Source organism: Danio aesculapii, chromosome 15 (assembly GCF_903798145.1).
Source record: "Danio aesculapii chromosome 15, fDanAes4.1, whole genome shotgun sequence".
Taxonomy (NCBI): Eukaryota; Metazoa; Chordata; class Actinopteri; order Cypriniformes; family Danionidae; genus Danio; species Danio aesculapii.
Window position 1 is genome coordinate 46,673,488 of NC_079449.1, and position 10,713 is coordinate 46,684,200.

The 10,713-nt window shown below is 35.3% G+C and overlaps 2 protein-coding genes across 3 annotated transcripts in view; both read right to left on the reverse strand.

The window, feature by feature from the left end:
- The window catches only part of ano7 (anoctamin 7), a 32,618-nt gene extending 31,360 nt beyond the window's left edge, over window positions 1-1,258 (reverse strand). Inside the window, exon 1 of the mRNA XM_056474062.1 lies at window positions 1,135-1,258. The gene's annotated coding sequence lies outside the window, so the exon portion shown is untranslated. The remainder of the gene's footprint in view (window positions 1-1,134) is intronic.
- A 9,061-nt stretch (window positions 1,259-10,319) lies between these two features.
- The window catches only part of ece2b (endothelin converting enzyme 2b), a 127,552-nt gene continuing 127,158 nt past the window's right edge, over window positions 10,320-10,713 (reverse strand). For both annotated transcript variants that reach the window (XM_056473169.1, XM_056473171.1), the window contains one exon: window positions 10,320-10,713. This exon is cut by the window's right edge and continues 2,057 nt beyond it. The gene's annotated coding sequence lies outside the window, so the exon portion shown is untranslated.

Genomic DNA, 10,713 nt, shown 5'->3' on the forward strand with positions numbered 1-10,713 from the left:
AACTGAATATATATTGAGATAAAAACATAAGAATGTCAAAATATAAGTATAATAACACTGAAAACTGAAATATAAGAAAAAAAAGGAAACACTTTACAATAAGGTTAATACTAGCTAAAGCATTTACTATTTACTAGCATGAAAAAACCAACCCAGGCTCACTCTGATTACCTACCCCTACATACATTTCTGGAGAGTACCAAAAACATCTCAGAATGTATGTTTTGGGGGATTTTTGCAGTTTGTGTTTTCTTAAATCCACTAGAGGTCGCTGTGTACACTTTTGAGATCTCAAATTTCTCTCACGGTTGCCATTCGCACCTGCTGTTCTCATGTAAATCCATCAGAGGCTGCTGTTGACTGACTAACTAACCGACTGACTGATCAACTGACCCACCCACAAACCCAACTGTGAGCCTCTGGTGGATTCGCGACAACAAAAACGACAAAAAAGCAAAGCTTTTGGGACGTATTTGGTGCTCTCCAGAAATGTATATAGGGGTACATAATCAGAATGAGCCTGGGTTGGATGTGTCAGACAAGTGTGAATTCACACCGGTCTGTGGATTTACACAGATGTAAAGTACACATGATGGAAACTTTAAGCCTTAAATATTTGTTTAAAGATTTTCCACATTTATTTGACATAATTGGTAAACAATTATATAATCATCTACATAAAAGATTAAGCAGCCTCCAGTAACAGACTAGTATTATGAATACAACTAATAAAAACATAATCGACGTGCCTAGTTTTATAACAATGTTGCTTATAGTATAATGGAGAAATATATATATATATATATATATATATATATATATATATATATATATATATATATATATATATATATATATATATATATATATATATGCAAAAGGAACATTAGAAAAACTGTATTTCAGTTAATTAATCTGACCAAAACAACCATAATAATAAATAAATGCCAGAAGAAGCACATTTTAAATTATTAAGAAGCACATTTAAGCATTATGTTAGCTTAATTGGTTTTACAAAACAATTCAGTTGTCCGCTAAGAAAAGAATTGTGTTGTTTCAACTCATTATGAATGAGTAGTTTAAACGAGCAGCATAAGTCATTTTTTGAGTGCTGTCAGTTATCTCTCATCTCACCTGTAGTTTGTCTCCCCTCTGCATCTGCTCACTCCAGCTCTCCAGTTGACATCCTCAAAACCTTTTCCAACAGATTTCCTGCAGCTTTGTTTTTTCCGGGTCTCCCAAGGGAAAAACTGTCCGACTGTTCAGGAAGAATAGAGTGAAGTGAAGAGGAAAAGTCTGAACTGCTCGTGTTTGCTGTGAAGGAGGAGTGTCTCTAAACTCTGCTGCACACACACACACACACACACACACACACACACGCACACACACACACACACACACACACCCTTGCAAATACAGTATAGACACACGCACAGATATATACTGTAGCCAAACAGTAATGAATGACTGATGTACAGGATGAGTGTGGGCAATCTTATCAGATTTAGTTTTAGTTCACATTTGTATTGGTATTTAATTTATATATATATATATATATATATATATATATATATATATATATATATATATATATATATATATATATATATATATATATCCCATGATTCTGAAAAAGGTATTGCATTATATATGTGTATTATATACATCAACATTGGTTTGAAAAAAAAAAAACATTTAATTTGGGACGAAATGTTGTCCCAAAACTATCAAATAAACACCCATTCTAGTGTTGTCTTAATCCACTTCAAATTTTGAGTATATAGTGCCTAATTTTTAAATTGCCAGGTCCCGGAACAGATCGGGGTAATGGATCTGGCAGAGGAGGGAGAGGTGTCGCGGATGAAAGTGAAGAGCTGGGGAGTCGTGGAAGAAAGTAGAGAGCATGGACGGAGGGTGTGCGCGTGAGGAGGGGGATCGGTAAAATGAGGTGCAGGATCTGGCCTGTTTATTTATTTATACAACAGTTCTGCCTGGTTCTTGAATCTGATTGGCTGATAGCCGTGCTATATTTTGCAAATAACAGTACTTGTCCAGCCTCTTAACTTTTCACCTCTGTGTATTACTCCACCCACATACAGCCACAAGCAGAGCACACTCTACAGTTTGACAAATATTGCTGCTGTTGGGCAATATAATGTACTTTTGAGCTTTTTTAGTTGTTTAGACTGCAACTATGCAGTTTATTTATAAGGATAGTGAAAATCACCTGTTTTATTATTACTTTAGACATTACGCTAGAGAATCATTTAAATACTGGTTCTAAAGTGGTATGGTGAAGTAGCAACGGTTTCTGCTGGTTCGACGTCAACTGCAGATGTGAATGAATGGCGGAAGAAAGTAGTTCCTTGTACAAAAGGGTTTTTAGACTCTCTGTGTTTGATTTTCTTTTTTTATATTCACGATTATGCTGACGAACTGTTGCATAAAAGCAATATCACACTCGTAGCTGTGCGATGTGGCTGTATATCATTACTGGTGGGACACTAAAGCAGGTCGCACACCAGAAGCGCCGCGTAGCGCCACGCAGCGCCACGCAGCGCCATGCATTTCAAAGTTTTAAACACAGGTTTCTATCAGGGTACACACACCGGCGCTGCAAGTCGGCAGCGCCCAACCACGACTCGGGACAATGTTCATATTTCTGCCGCGCCACAGAGCCCTATCTGATTAGTTTCATTGTAAATAGCATGCAAATGTGCGCGTATGGTCTGCAATACTTCCAACCCAGGCTCATTCTGAGAACGTAGTCCCGTGGACGTTTCTGGAGACCGCGAAATACGTGGCCGGGGGTACGTATGGCTGCATTTCATTTTTTTGAAGCAAACGCTGCGGGGCGGTGTGACGCCGTTCCTTTCGGCGCTTGCCGGCCAGCCAGCCGGCCTCTCGCCTCCGTTTGGAGGGCTTTCCCGCTGCAACCAGTTTGTCCGGTTAGCTCTTCGTGTACTCTGGCTGACTTGAGGCGCAGAAAGGGGCTGACCGCGACGACGACCGGGTTCGAGTCCGGGGAAGAGAGTTCCAGAAATCAGGTAAGAAAACAAAAACAAAATCCAAAAAATGAAGCGAACAAGTTCGTCACAGGGTGAGAATGTGGTCAAAATCCGAAAACGTGGTAAAAATCAGACTTTTCTTTTTCTGGACGGCTTTTGTGAATCGTCGTTGGTTGGGTTTAGGGACGGAGGAGGGTGGGTCAGCCGATTGGCCGGTCGCACGGTCAATCATTCGGTCATCCAGGCAGACAGTCGGAAGGTCGTTCGACAGCGGCCTCCAGCGGGTTTACGCGAGAACGGCGCGGGAAAAAGCGCACACAGCGGCCTCTCGCGGACTCGCGAAAACAAAAACTGCAAAAATACGTACCTCCCGGGACTTATTTCGCGGTCTCCAGAAACGTCCCCGGGACTACATTCTCAGAATGAGCCTGGGTTGAATACTTCCAACTGTCATGAGCGTGCCGTGTTGCGGCGCTGAGCGGCGCATCCGGTGTGTGACCTTCTTAAGGCACGCCTCCCCCCAGTGCCAATATAGAATCACATCGCACTGCTACTCATGTGATATTGCTCATATATATATCCTTTACAACTTTACTTTGACTTGTATTTCATAGCATATAATACAACAGCACATTATTTAATGTGTTCCTGATGATTGTCATAGTTTTTTTTTATAAACACCTTTTCCGATTTTGTTTCTTGCAACACATTCTTGCAACACACAACTCATCAAAGTCATCTGACCACAGTACACAATGCAAGTGTGATGGTCTATCTCAGATGCCTCCAAGCCCAGAGAAGTCAACGGCGCTTCTGGACACTGTTAACATAGGGCTTTCTTTTGGCAAAATACACTTTTAACTGGCACTTGTGGATGTAACTACGTATTGTGGTACTTGACAAAGGTTTGCCTAAGTAGTCCTGAGCCCATGTGGTGATATTGCTTATAGATGAATAAGAATTCTTGATGAAGTGCCGCCTGAGGGATCGGAGATCACAGTTGTTCAGCTAATAGTTTACAAAATCAAACTAAAATCACCTGCATACACTAAAAAAATGCTGGTTTCCACACAATTCCTTCATGTTGCCCCTACACAAATAGATTTTTTAGCTTTATTCTTTTTACAAATTTAAGTAGACTGAACACAAAACAATTAAGTTTTTCCCGTTGATAGTTTGAACAAGCAGCAAAAAACAAAACATTTTTTGAGTGTTCCCTTTATAAATTAAACCATAATACCTCAGCAGAAACAACATCAATATTTTTAAAAACAGACAACATGAAACTTTCCTTTTTTTATAATATATATCCTTTATTTCATGTTCATTGACAGCTCTCTAGGTGGAATGTCGCACTACACGCTGCGCAGAGCATTTTCCTCTGTCAACTAATATTTTCAGGGAATGCCGTCTCTTAAAAAAAAAGAAAGAAAAAAAAAACACAACCATAAAGACAGTGTAACATCAATGCCAGCAGTACACAGGAGAGATGACAACAAACAACTAAAGAAATGCTGTCTATAAATTAAATAAGGCAACGTCTTCATGAAGATGAGAAGGTGGGACAATGTCACCCTGTACCGTCCTGTAATTTATGATGAACGGAAAGCGGTATATATGGCACATTTAACAACATTCTGGAAAGTGATGATTCATAATACACTAATAAAATATCCCTACGTTTTCTGTAGTTTGTGATTCTTTATTTAGATTGTTTCAAATATTTATGCTTTGAATTGCATTATGGGACCTGAATCGTTCCTCGATGTTAAAAACTTTGAAAAAGTGACTTTTATTGACGTTTTTAATAGTTTAAAGCAATATTGGCTGTATTATTTAAGTACAAAAATCTGGTAATAAACTCTAAGTACTTTTTTAATTTCCTTCAGTGTAAATAATCACTAAAAATTACATTTAAAAATCGTATATTTGGTCGCCAGAATTTTACCACAAAAAACGGTAGAAACCCTAAAAGCAATTGTAAATTTGATTACGGTAAACTACCATATTAAATTAATTAAATTATTAAGTAACGCAATAAACGTTATTCATGGAAATGGCTGTACATGTAACCACAAATTAAATATAATCGTTTTACAGTAAACTACCTTATTTTATTAATTTATAGGTTCACACACCAATGATTTGCAAACAACACTACACTTTGCAATGATAGCAAACAACACTACAGTAATGCTATAAACATTATTTATTAAAATTACAGTATATGTAACCATAAAAGAAATGTATTTTTTAAACAGTAAACTACCGTATTTCATTTATTTATAAGATTATACACAAATGATTTGATGGTAACAAATGACACTGAAGTAACGCAACAAACATTATTTATTTAGATTACTGTATATGTAACCATAATAGAAATGTAAAATATTTTTTTAACAGTAAACTACCGTATTTCATTAATTTATAGTGGTATACACCAATGATTTGATGGTAACAAATGACAGGAAAGTAACGCAATTAATATTATTTATCAAAGTTACTGTATATGTAGCCATGAAAGAATATTTAAATATTTTTTTACAGTAAACTACTGTATCTAATTAATTTATACTGTTATATACGTTTTGATGGTGAGAAATTGTATATGTAGCCATAAAAGAAATGTTTTTCATTACTTTCTAATGTTATACACTAAGGATTTGATGTCAACAAATGTCCCTGAAGTAGCGCAATAAACATTATACATGAAAATTATTGTAAATTATTGTATTGTATTGTATTGTATTTCATTAGTTTATAGTGTTATACAGCAATGTTTTGATTGCAACAAATAATACTAAAGTAACACAATAAACATTATTTATTAAAATTACTGTATATGTAACCATAAAATAAATTTAAAATATTTTTTACAAAAATCTAACCGTATTTTATTAATTTATAGTTTTATACACCAATAATTTGATGGTAACAAACGACACTAGAGTAAATTACTGTTTATGTAACATAAAACTCATAAAAAATGTACATAACTATTGAGATAAAAAACAATGTAATGTCAACAAACAGCATAAAAACCGAAGCAGGGTATCATGCAGGGAATTCTGGGAAAGTCGATTAACGGTTATTTACTGTATATAGTAAGGAAACGTACTGTAATCAGATTATAGATTTAGCATTTTTACCGTTTCTTTTACTATTAAAGTCACAGCCATTTTTAAAGAGTACATTATTTTTTATACATTTTAATGCTTCAAACTACTAAAATATCAATTAAGATCAGAATTTGTGTAAACGTGAGTTGAATTTTTAACATCGAAAGTCGATTTGAGTTCCTCTAAAGCGATTCATGACCATAAATAAACTGAAAAACCTGTAAAATCACAAAACACGTAAACTGCTAATTAATGTTGTTGTTTACAGCATACAGACTTCTTTGAAAGTCTGAAAGAGTCAGAATTCAACAGATCCCTCCTTTCCTTTCAAGACAAAAAAAAAAAGAAATCATTAAATTTCTCTCGTCCAGCAGAAACATTAAGCTTCATTCAAAACTTCCTTCACGTCTCAAAAAGAAAAGATGAAAAATTCTGGATTGGCATTTTGGTAATTGAGACAGAAATCAGAAATAAAGCAAGAATACAATACATTTAAGTGGCATTTACTGGCTATTTAAAGGCGTTGAAACATTTAGTTTCCGTTTTTTTTTTCTTCTTTTAATTGAAATATATTTAAGTCTATTTATGTACATATGTTTTCTAGAAGTCTACAGTTAATAATTAAGGCCAAAACCAAATGCCTCTTCAGACTGGCATCTGCCTCCCAAATCCTCTCGGTGCCCATTAACTGTAACGTCACAAATAAAAAATATTCACGGTGTTTGATAAATATACAAAGCAGAAGCCACGTGGCGTTCAGTCAGACGTACAGACATAATTTGAGATCGAAACTCGAAAAAATAAATCGACACAAGGTCAAAGAGATGGACAACATGAAGAAAAACATTTACATGAATAATCTACCGTAAAAAAATTAACTAAAATTAACCTCTAGAAGCTTATTTTCATCACAAAGTAAAATAAGGTAAAATCGCAAGATTCTGAGATTCTGTCATTCAATTCTAAAGCAAATGAATTTATTTAATTCAAAATCCTTTTAAAAAGAAAGCTCAGAACTGATTACTTCTAATTCGAAACTGCAAACTTGTAGTGAGATAAAAACTGGCGGAAAGTAATAACCATGAGACTAAAATGGAGTTGTAATTACTACAATTGCGAAATATTTATAAAAAATTTTCTGAAGAAATTTGAAATTGTAAAATAAACCCACAATCGCACAAGATAAAAACTCCAAATTCTTAAAGTCACTTTGTAATTGAACTTTTAATTATCATGTAAGAGTACTTTCATTTTTGCAGTCAATCACGTAACATGAAAATTCTTTTGTTTTAAATTTGAGTTGTAATTACTAGAATTGTGAATTATTTATTTCAAATTTTGGGAAGAAATTTTAAATTGTAAAATATAAACCGACAATCCAACACAATCTCACGGCAATTCGTAACTTTTTGATTTAGTGGCTAATTCGTATGAATTCGTACAATCTAATTCGTACAATTTAGTACAATTTGCTCATCCCCAATGACGGTTGGGTTTAGGGGTGGGGTTAGGTGCCACACCTCCTTTTTAAAATCGTACAATTTCGTACGACTGAACTCATACGAATTCGTACGAATTAGCCACTAAACTGACAAAACGTAAAATATTTACGTTTTCTCGTGAGATCAGGCTGGACAATCACATAAGAGAAAAAAAAAACAAGATAAAAACTCCCAATTCTTAGTCGGAATAACAAGTTAACTTGCAGTTACTCGCAATTAATTAAACATCACAACTACTACAATTTTTACATAAAACGTAAAATAATGAAACAAAATTGTCAATAGCAAAAAAATTTGAATCATGACAAAAATTGTACGATAAAACACAATTGTTTAAAAAAAACATGAAAACGCTAACGTTTATCTAAAAATTGTGAAAAATTCTAATTAGGCTTTTTGTTTGTCATAGCAGAAATTCTCAGACACGTGAATATGGAAGAAAAAAGTTGTAATTATTGTGATCTTAACATTTATGTTCTGTGACAGAAATAAGCTTCCATCCAGCACGTGACTTTTTCAGAACAAGATATCCAACACACAAATATCCATTCTGCTGTTTTCCATTTAAAAAAACACTGCGAAGTATACAGTAGAGAATTGTTGATTTCGGGGGTTATTATTCCTTAAACACCTTTACCAAACGTGTGTTATCCCAGCCTGATCTCACGAGAAAACGTAAGTATTTTACGTTTTGACAGTTTAGTGGCTAATTTGTACGAATTCGTATTAGTTAATTCGTACGAAATTGTACGATTTTAAAAAGGAGGCGTGGCACCTAACCCCACCCCTAAACCCAACCGTCATTGGGGGATGAGCAAATCGTACTAAATCGTACGAATTAGATCGTACGAATTCATACGAATTAGCCACTAAATCAAAAAGTTACGAATTGCCGTGAGATTGTGTTGGTTATCCACAATCTACAGTGTTTGTCGACAATAAAAATCATTGAACTTCAGGCCAGTAAAACATTCATCATTCAGAAACCTCATCTTAGCGTAGAGCTCATTAGCGCTATTAGCCTCTAGCTGTGTAGAATGTGTGGAAATTTGTTTACAAGTTGTGAGAATAAAGCCCTAATGGGATGGGACTAGTTTCACTGGGGGACGTTAGAGAATTTTCAGTTTCATCAGGATTTTAATCCTGTATGAATCCACCAATTCTGTATTTTTCTTTACAAAAACACTGACAATTCCAGAGCAAATCAATCTACTTTTTTCACCACACTCAGTGGTGCTGTGACAAATCTAACTTGGTATGAATGCCAATATCTGTGATTGGTGAATTATTATTTTCCAAAACACGTTTTCTTTTGGTCAGTGTGAACTAACGTACAACCTTTAGCAGATTTTGGTTTCCGCACACCAATAATGGATGTGCATGTGTGATGTAGATGTGTTTTGCTACCGCGTGAAGAAATAAAAAGCAAGATCAACAAGAAGTTGCAAATTGTTACGACAACTCTAATACGTGATTTGGCTCTTCTTGTTGATTTAATTGTTTTATTAATTTTTTTATTATCATGTAAAAGTACTTTAATTTCTGCAGACCATTACTTAACATGAAAATGTATGCGAAAGTTAAAACGTAATTATTCGTATATATGTATTTTAATATTAAGACACTCTATAAAACCATCATATTAAAATTTTGTTGAATGTACTTTTATGTATCCTGCGACACGCTTTCTTGTTAAATGCCAAGCTTGAACTTTGCACCGCAGCCAGCTGCGAAACTTGGCGCATGACCTTGCGTTTCCGGTCTGACGCATTCGCGTGCGTATGAATGGAAGTCTATGGGAGGAAAAGTCAAGTGTGACCGCAGCTTTATAGTTGTGTAAATTGCTTCCTTGTCCTCATTTGTAAGTCGCTTTGGATAAAAGCGTCTGCTAAATGACTAAATGTAATGTAATGTACTCATAGTCAAGACTTTATGTTCTGACGAAACCGCATTTTATGTATTTAGTTTTATAGTTTTTCATATGTAAAAGAAAACGGAACATAATCGTAATTTTACAGCAGTGATGTCATTTTGACAGTGGAATGTCGCTCATTGATTTGTATTCATAGTCAAGATTTCGTGTTCAGATGAAACTGCATTTCGTGTATGTAACAATAAAAACGAAGCCATACATGTGTAATTCCAAAAAGTCAATTAAAATGGAACGTAATTTTGCAGCGGTGACGCTATTTTTATTCGATGGGTTGTCGCTCATTGATTCGGATTTATAGTCAAGAAACTGCATTTCATGTTTATAAAGTACATAAACACCGACTGTAAGTTGTACACAAACAGACAACAAAAATGTAATGTCTGCATCTGTTCTAAACGCAGATTTTGGACTTGTACCCTAGTACAGTGTTTCCCAACCCTGTTCCTGAAGGCACACCAACAGTCCACATTTTCAACCTCTCCCTAATCAAACACACCTGAATCATCTTATCATAGCATCAGAAGAGACTCCAACACCTGAAGTTAATGGGTCAGAAAAGGGAGACATCCAAAATATGTACTGTTGGTGTGCCTCCAGGAACAGGGTTGGGAAACACTGCCCTAGTAAAATTATATTACGTTCAATTTTCTTTTACGTTTTTAGAATTGCACGTAATATTTATATTCCATAAAAAAGCTATTTCCATCCGTCCCATTCGAATAGGGCTTAAAACTTAAAAATGGTGCAATTCAACTGTGGATTGAAAAAATTTATACAAATAAAAAAACAACAACAAGAGAAGTCAGCAGCATTCAGAGAACATCGAACAATTTGAAAAAATCAAACCTGGTCTGCTTCAGGAAAGAAGAAACCAGACTCCAAAGCAAAACTGGCCAATGGACACTCCACAACAGCGCACAGGAGAGACGTTCAGACTATAATGTAGTCGCGGGCTGGATTTACAGCAGCTGAAATGCTGGAGATGGGATTCACACAAGCTGAGTAATTGAATCGCTTTTTGCAGACAATGACGCAACTCCCTGAAACACTTCTAGGCATGCTGGGACGCTTAACAGATGATGACGGAAACAAGCTTTGGAGTGAATCTCTAAAAACACATCAGGAATATCTCATATTTCAAGATAATG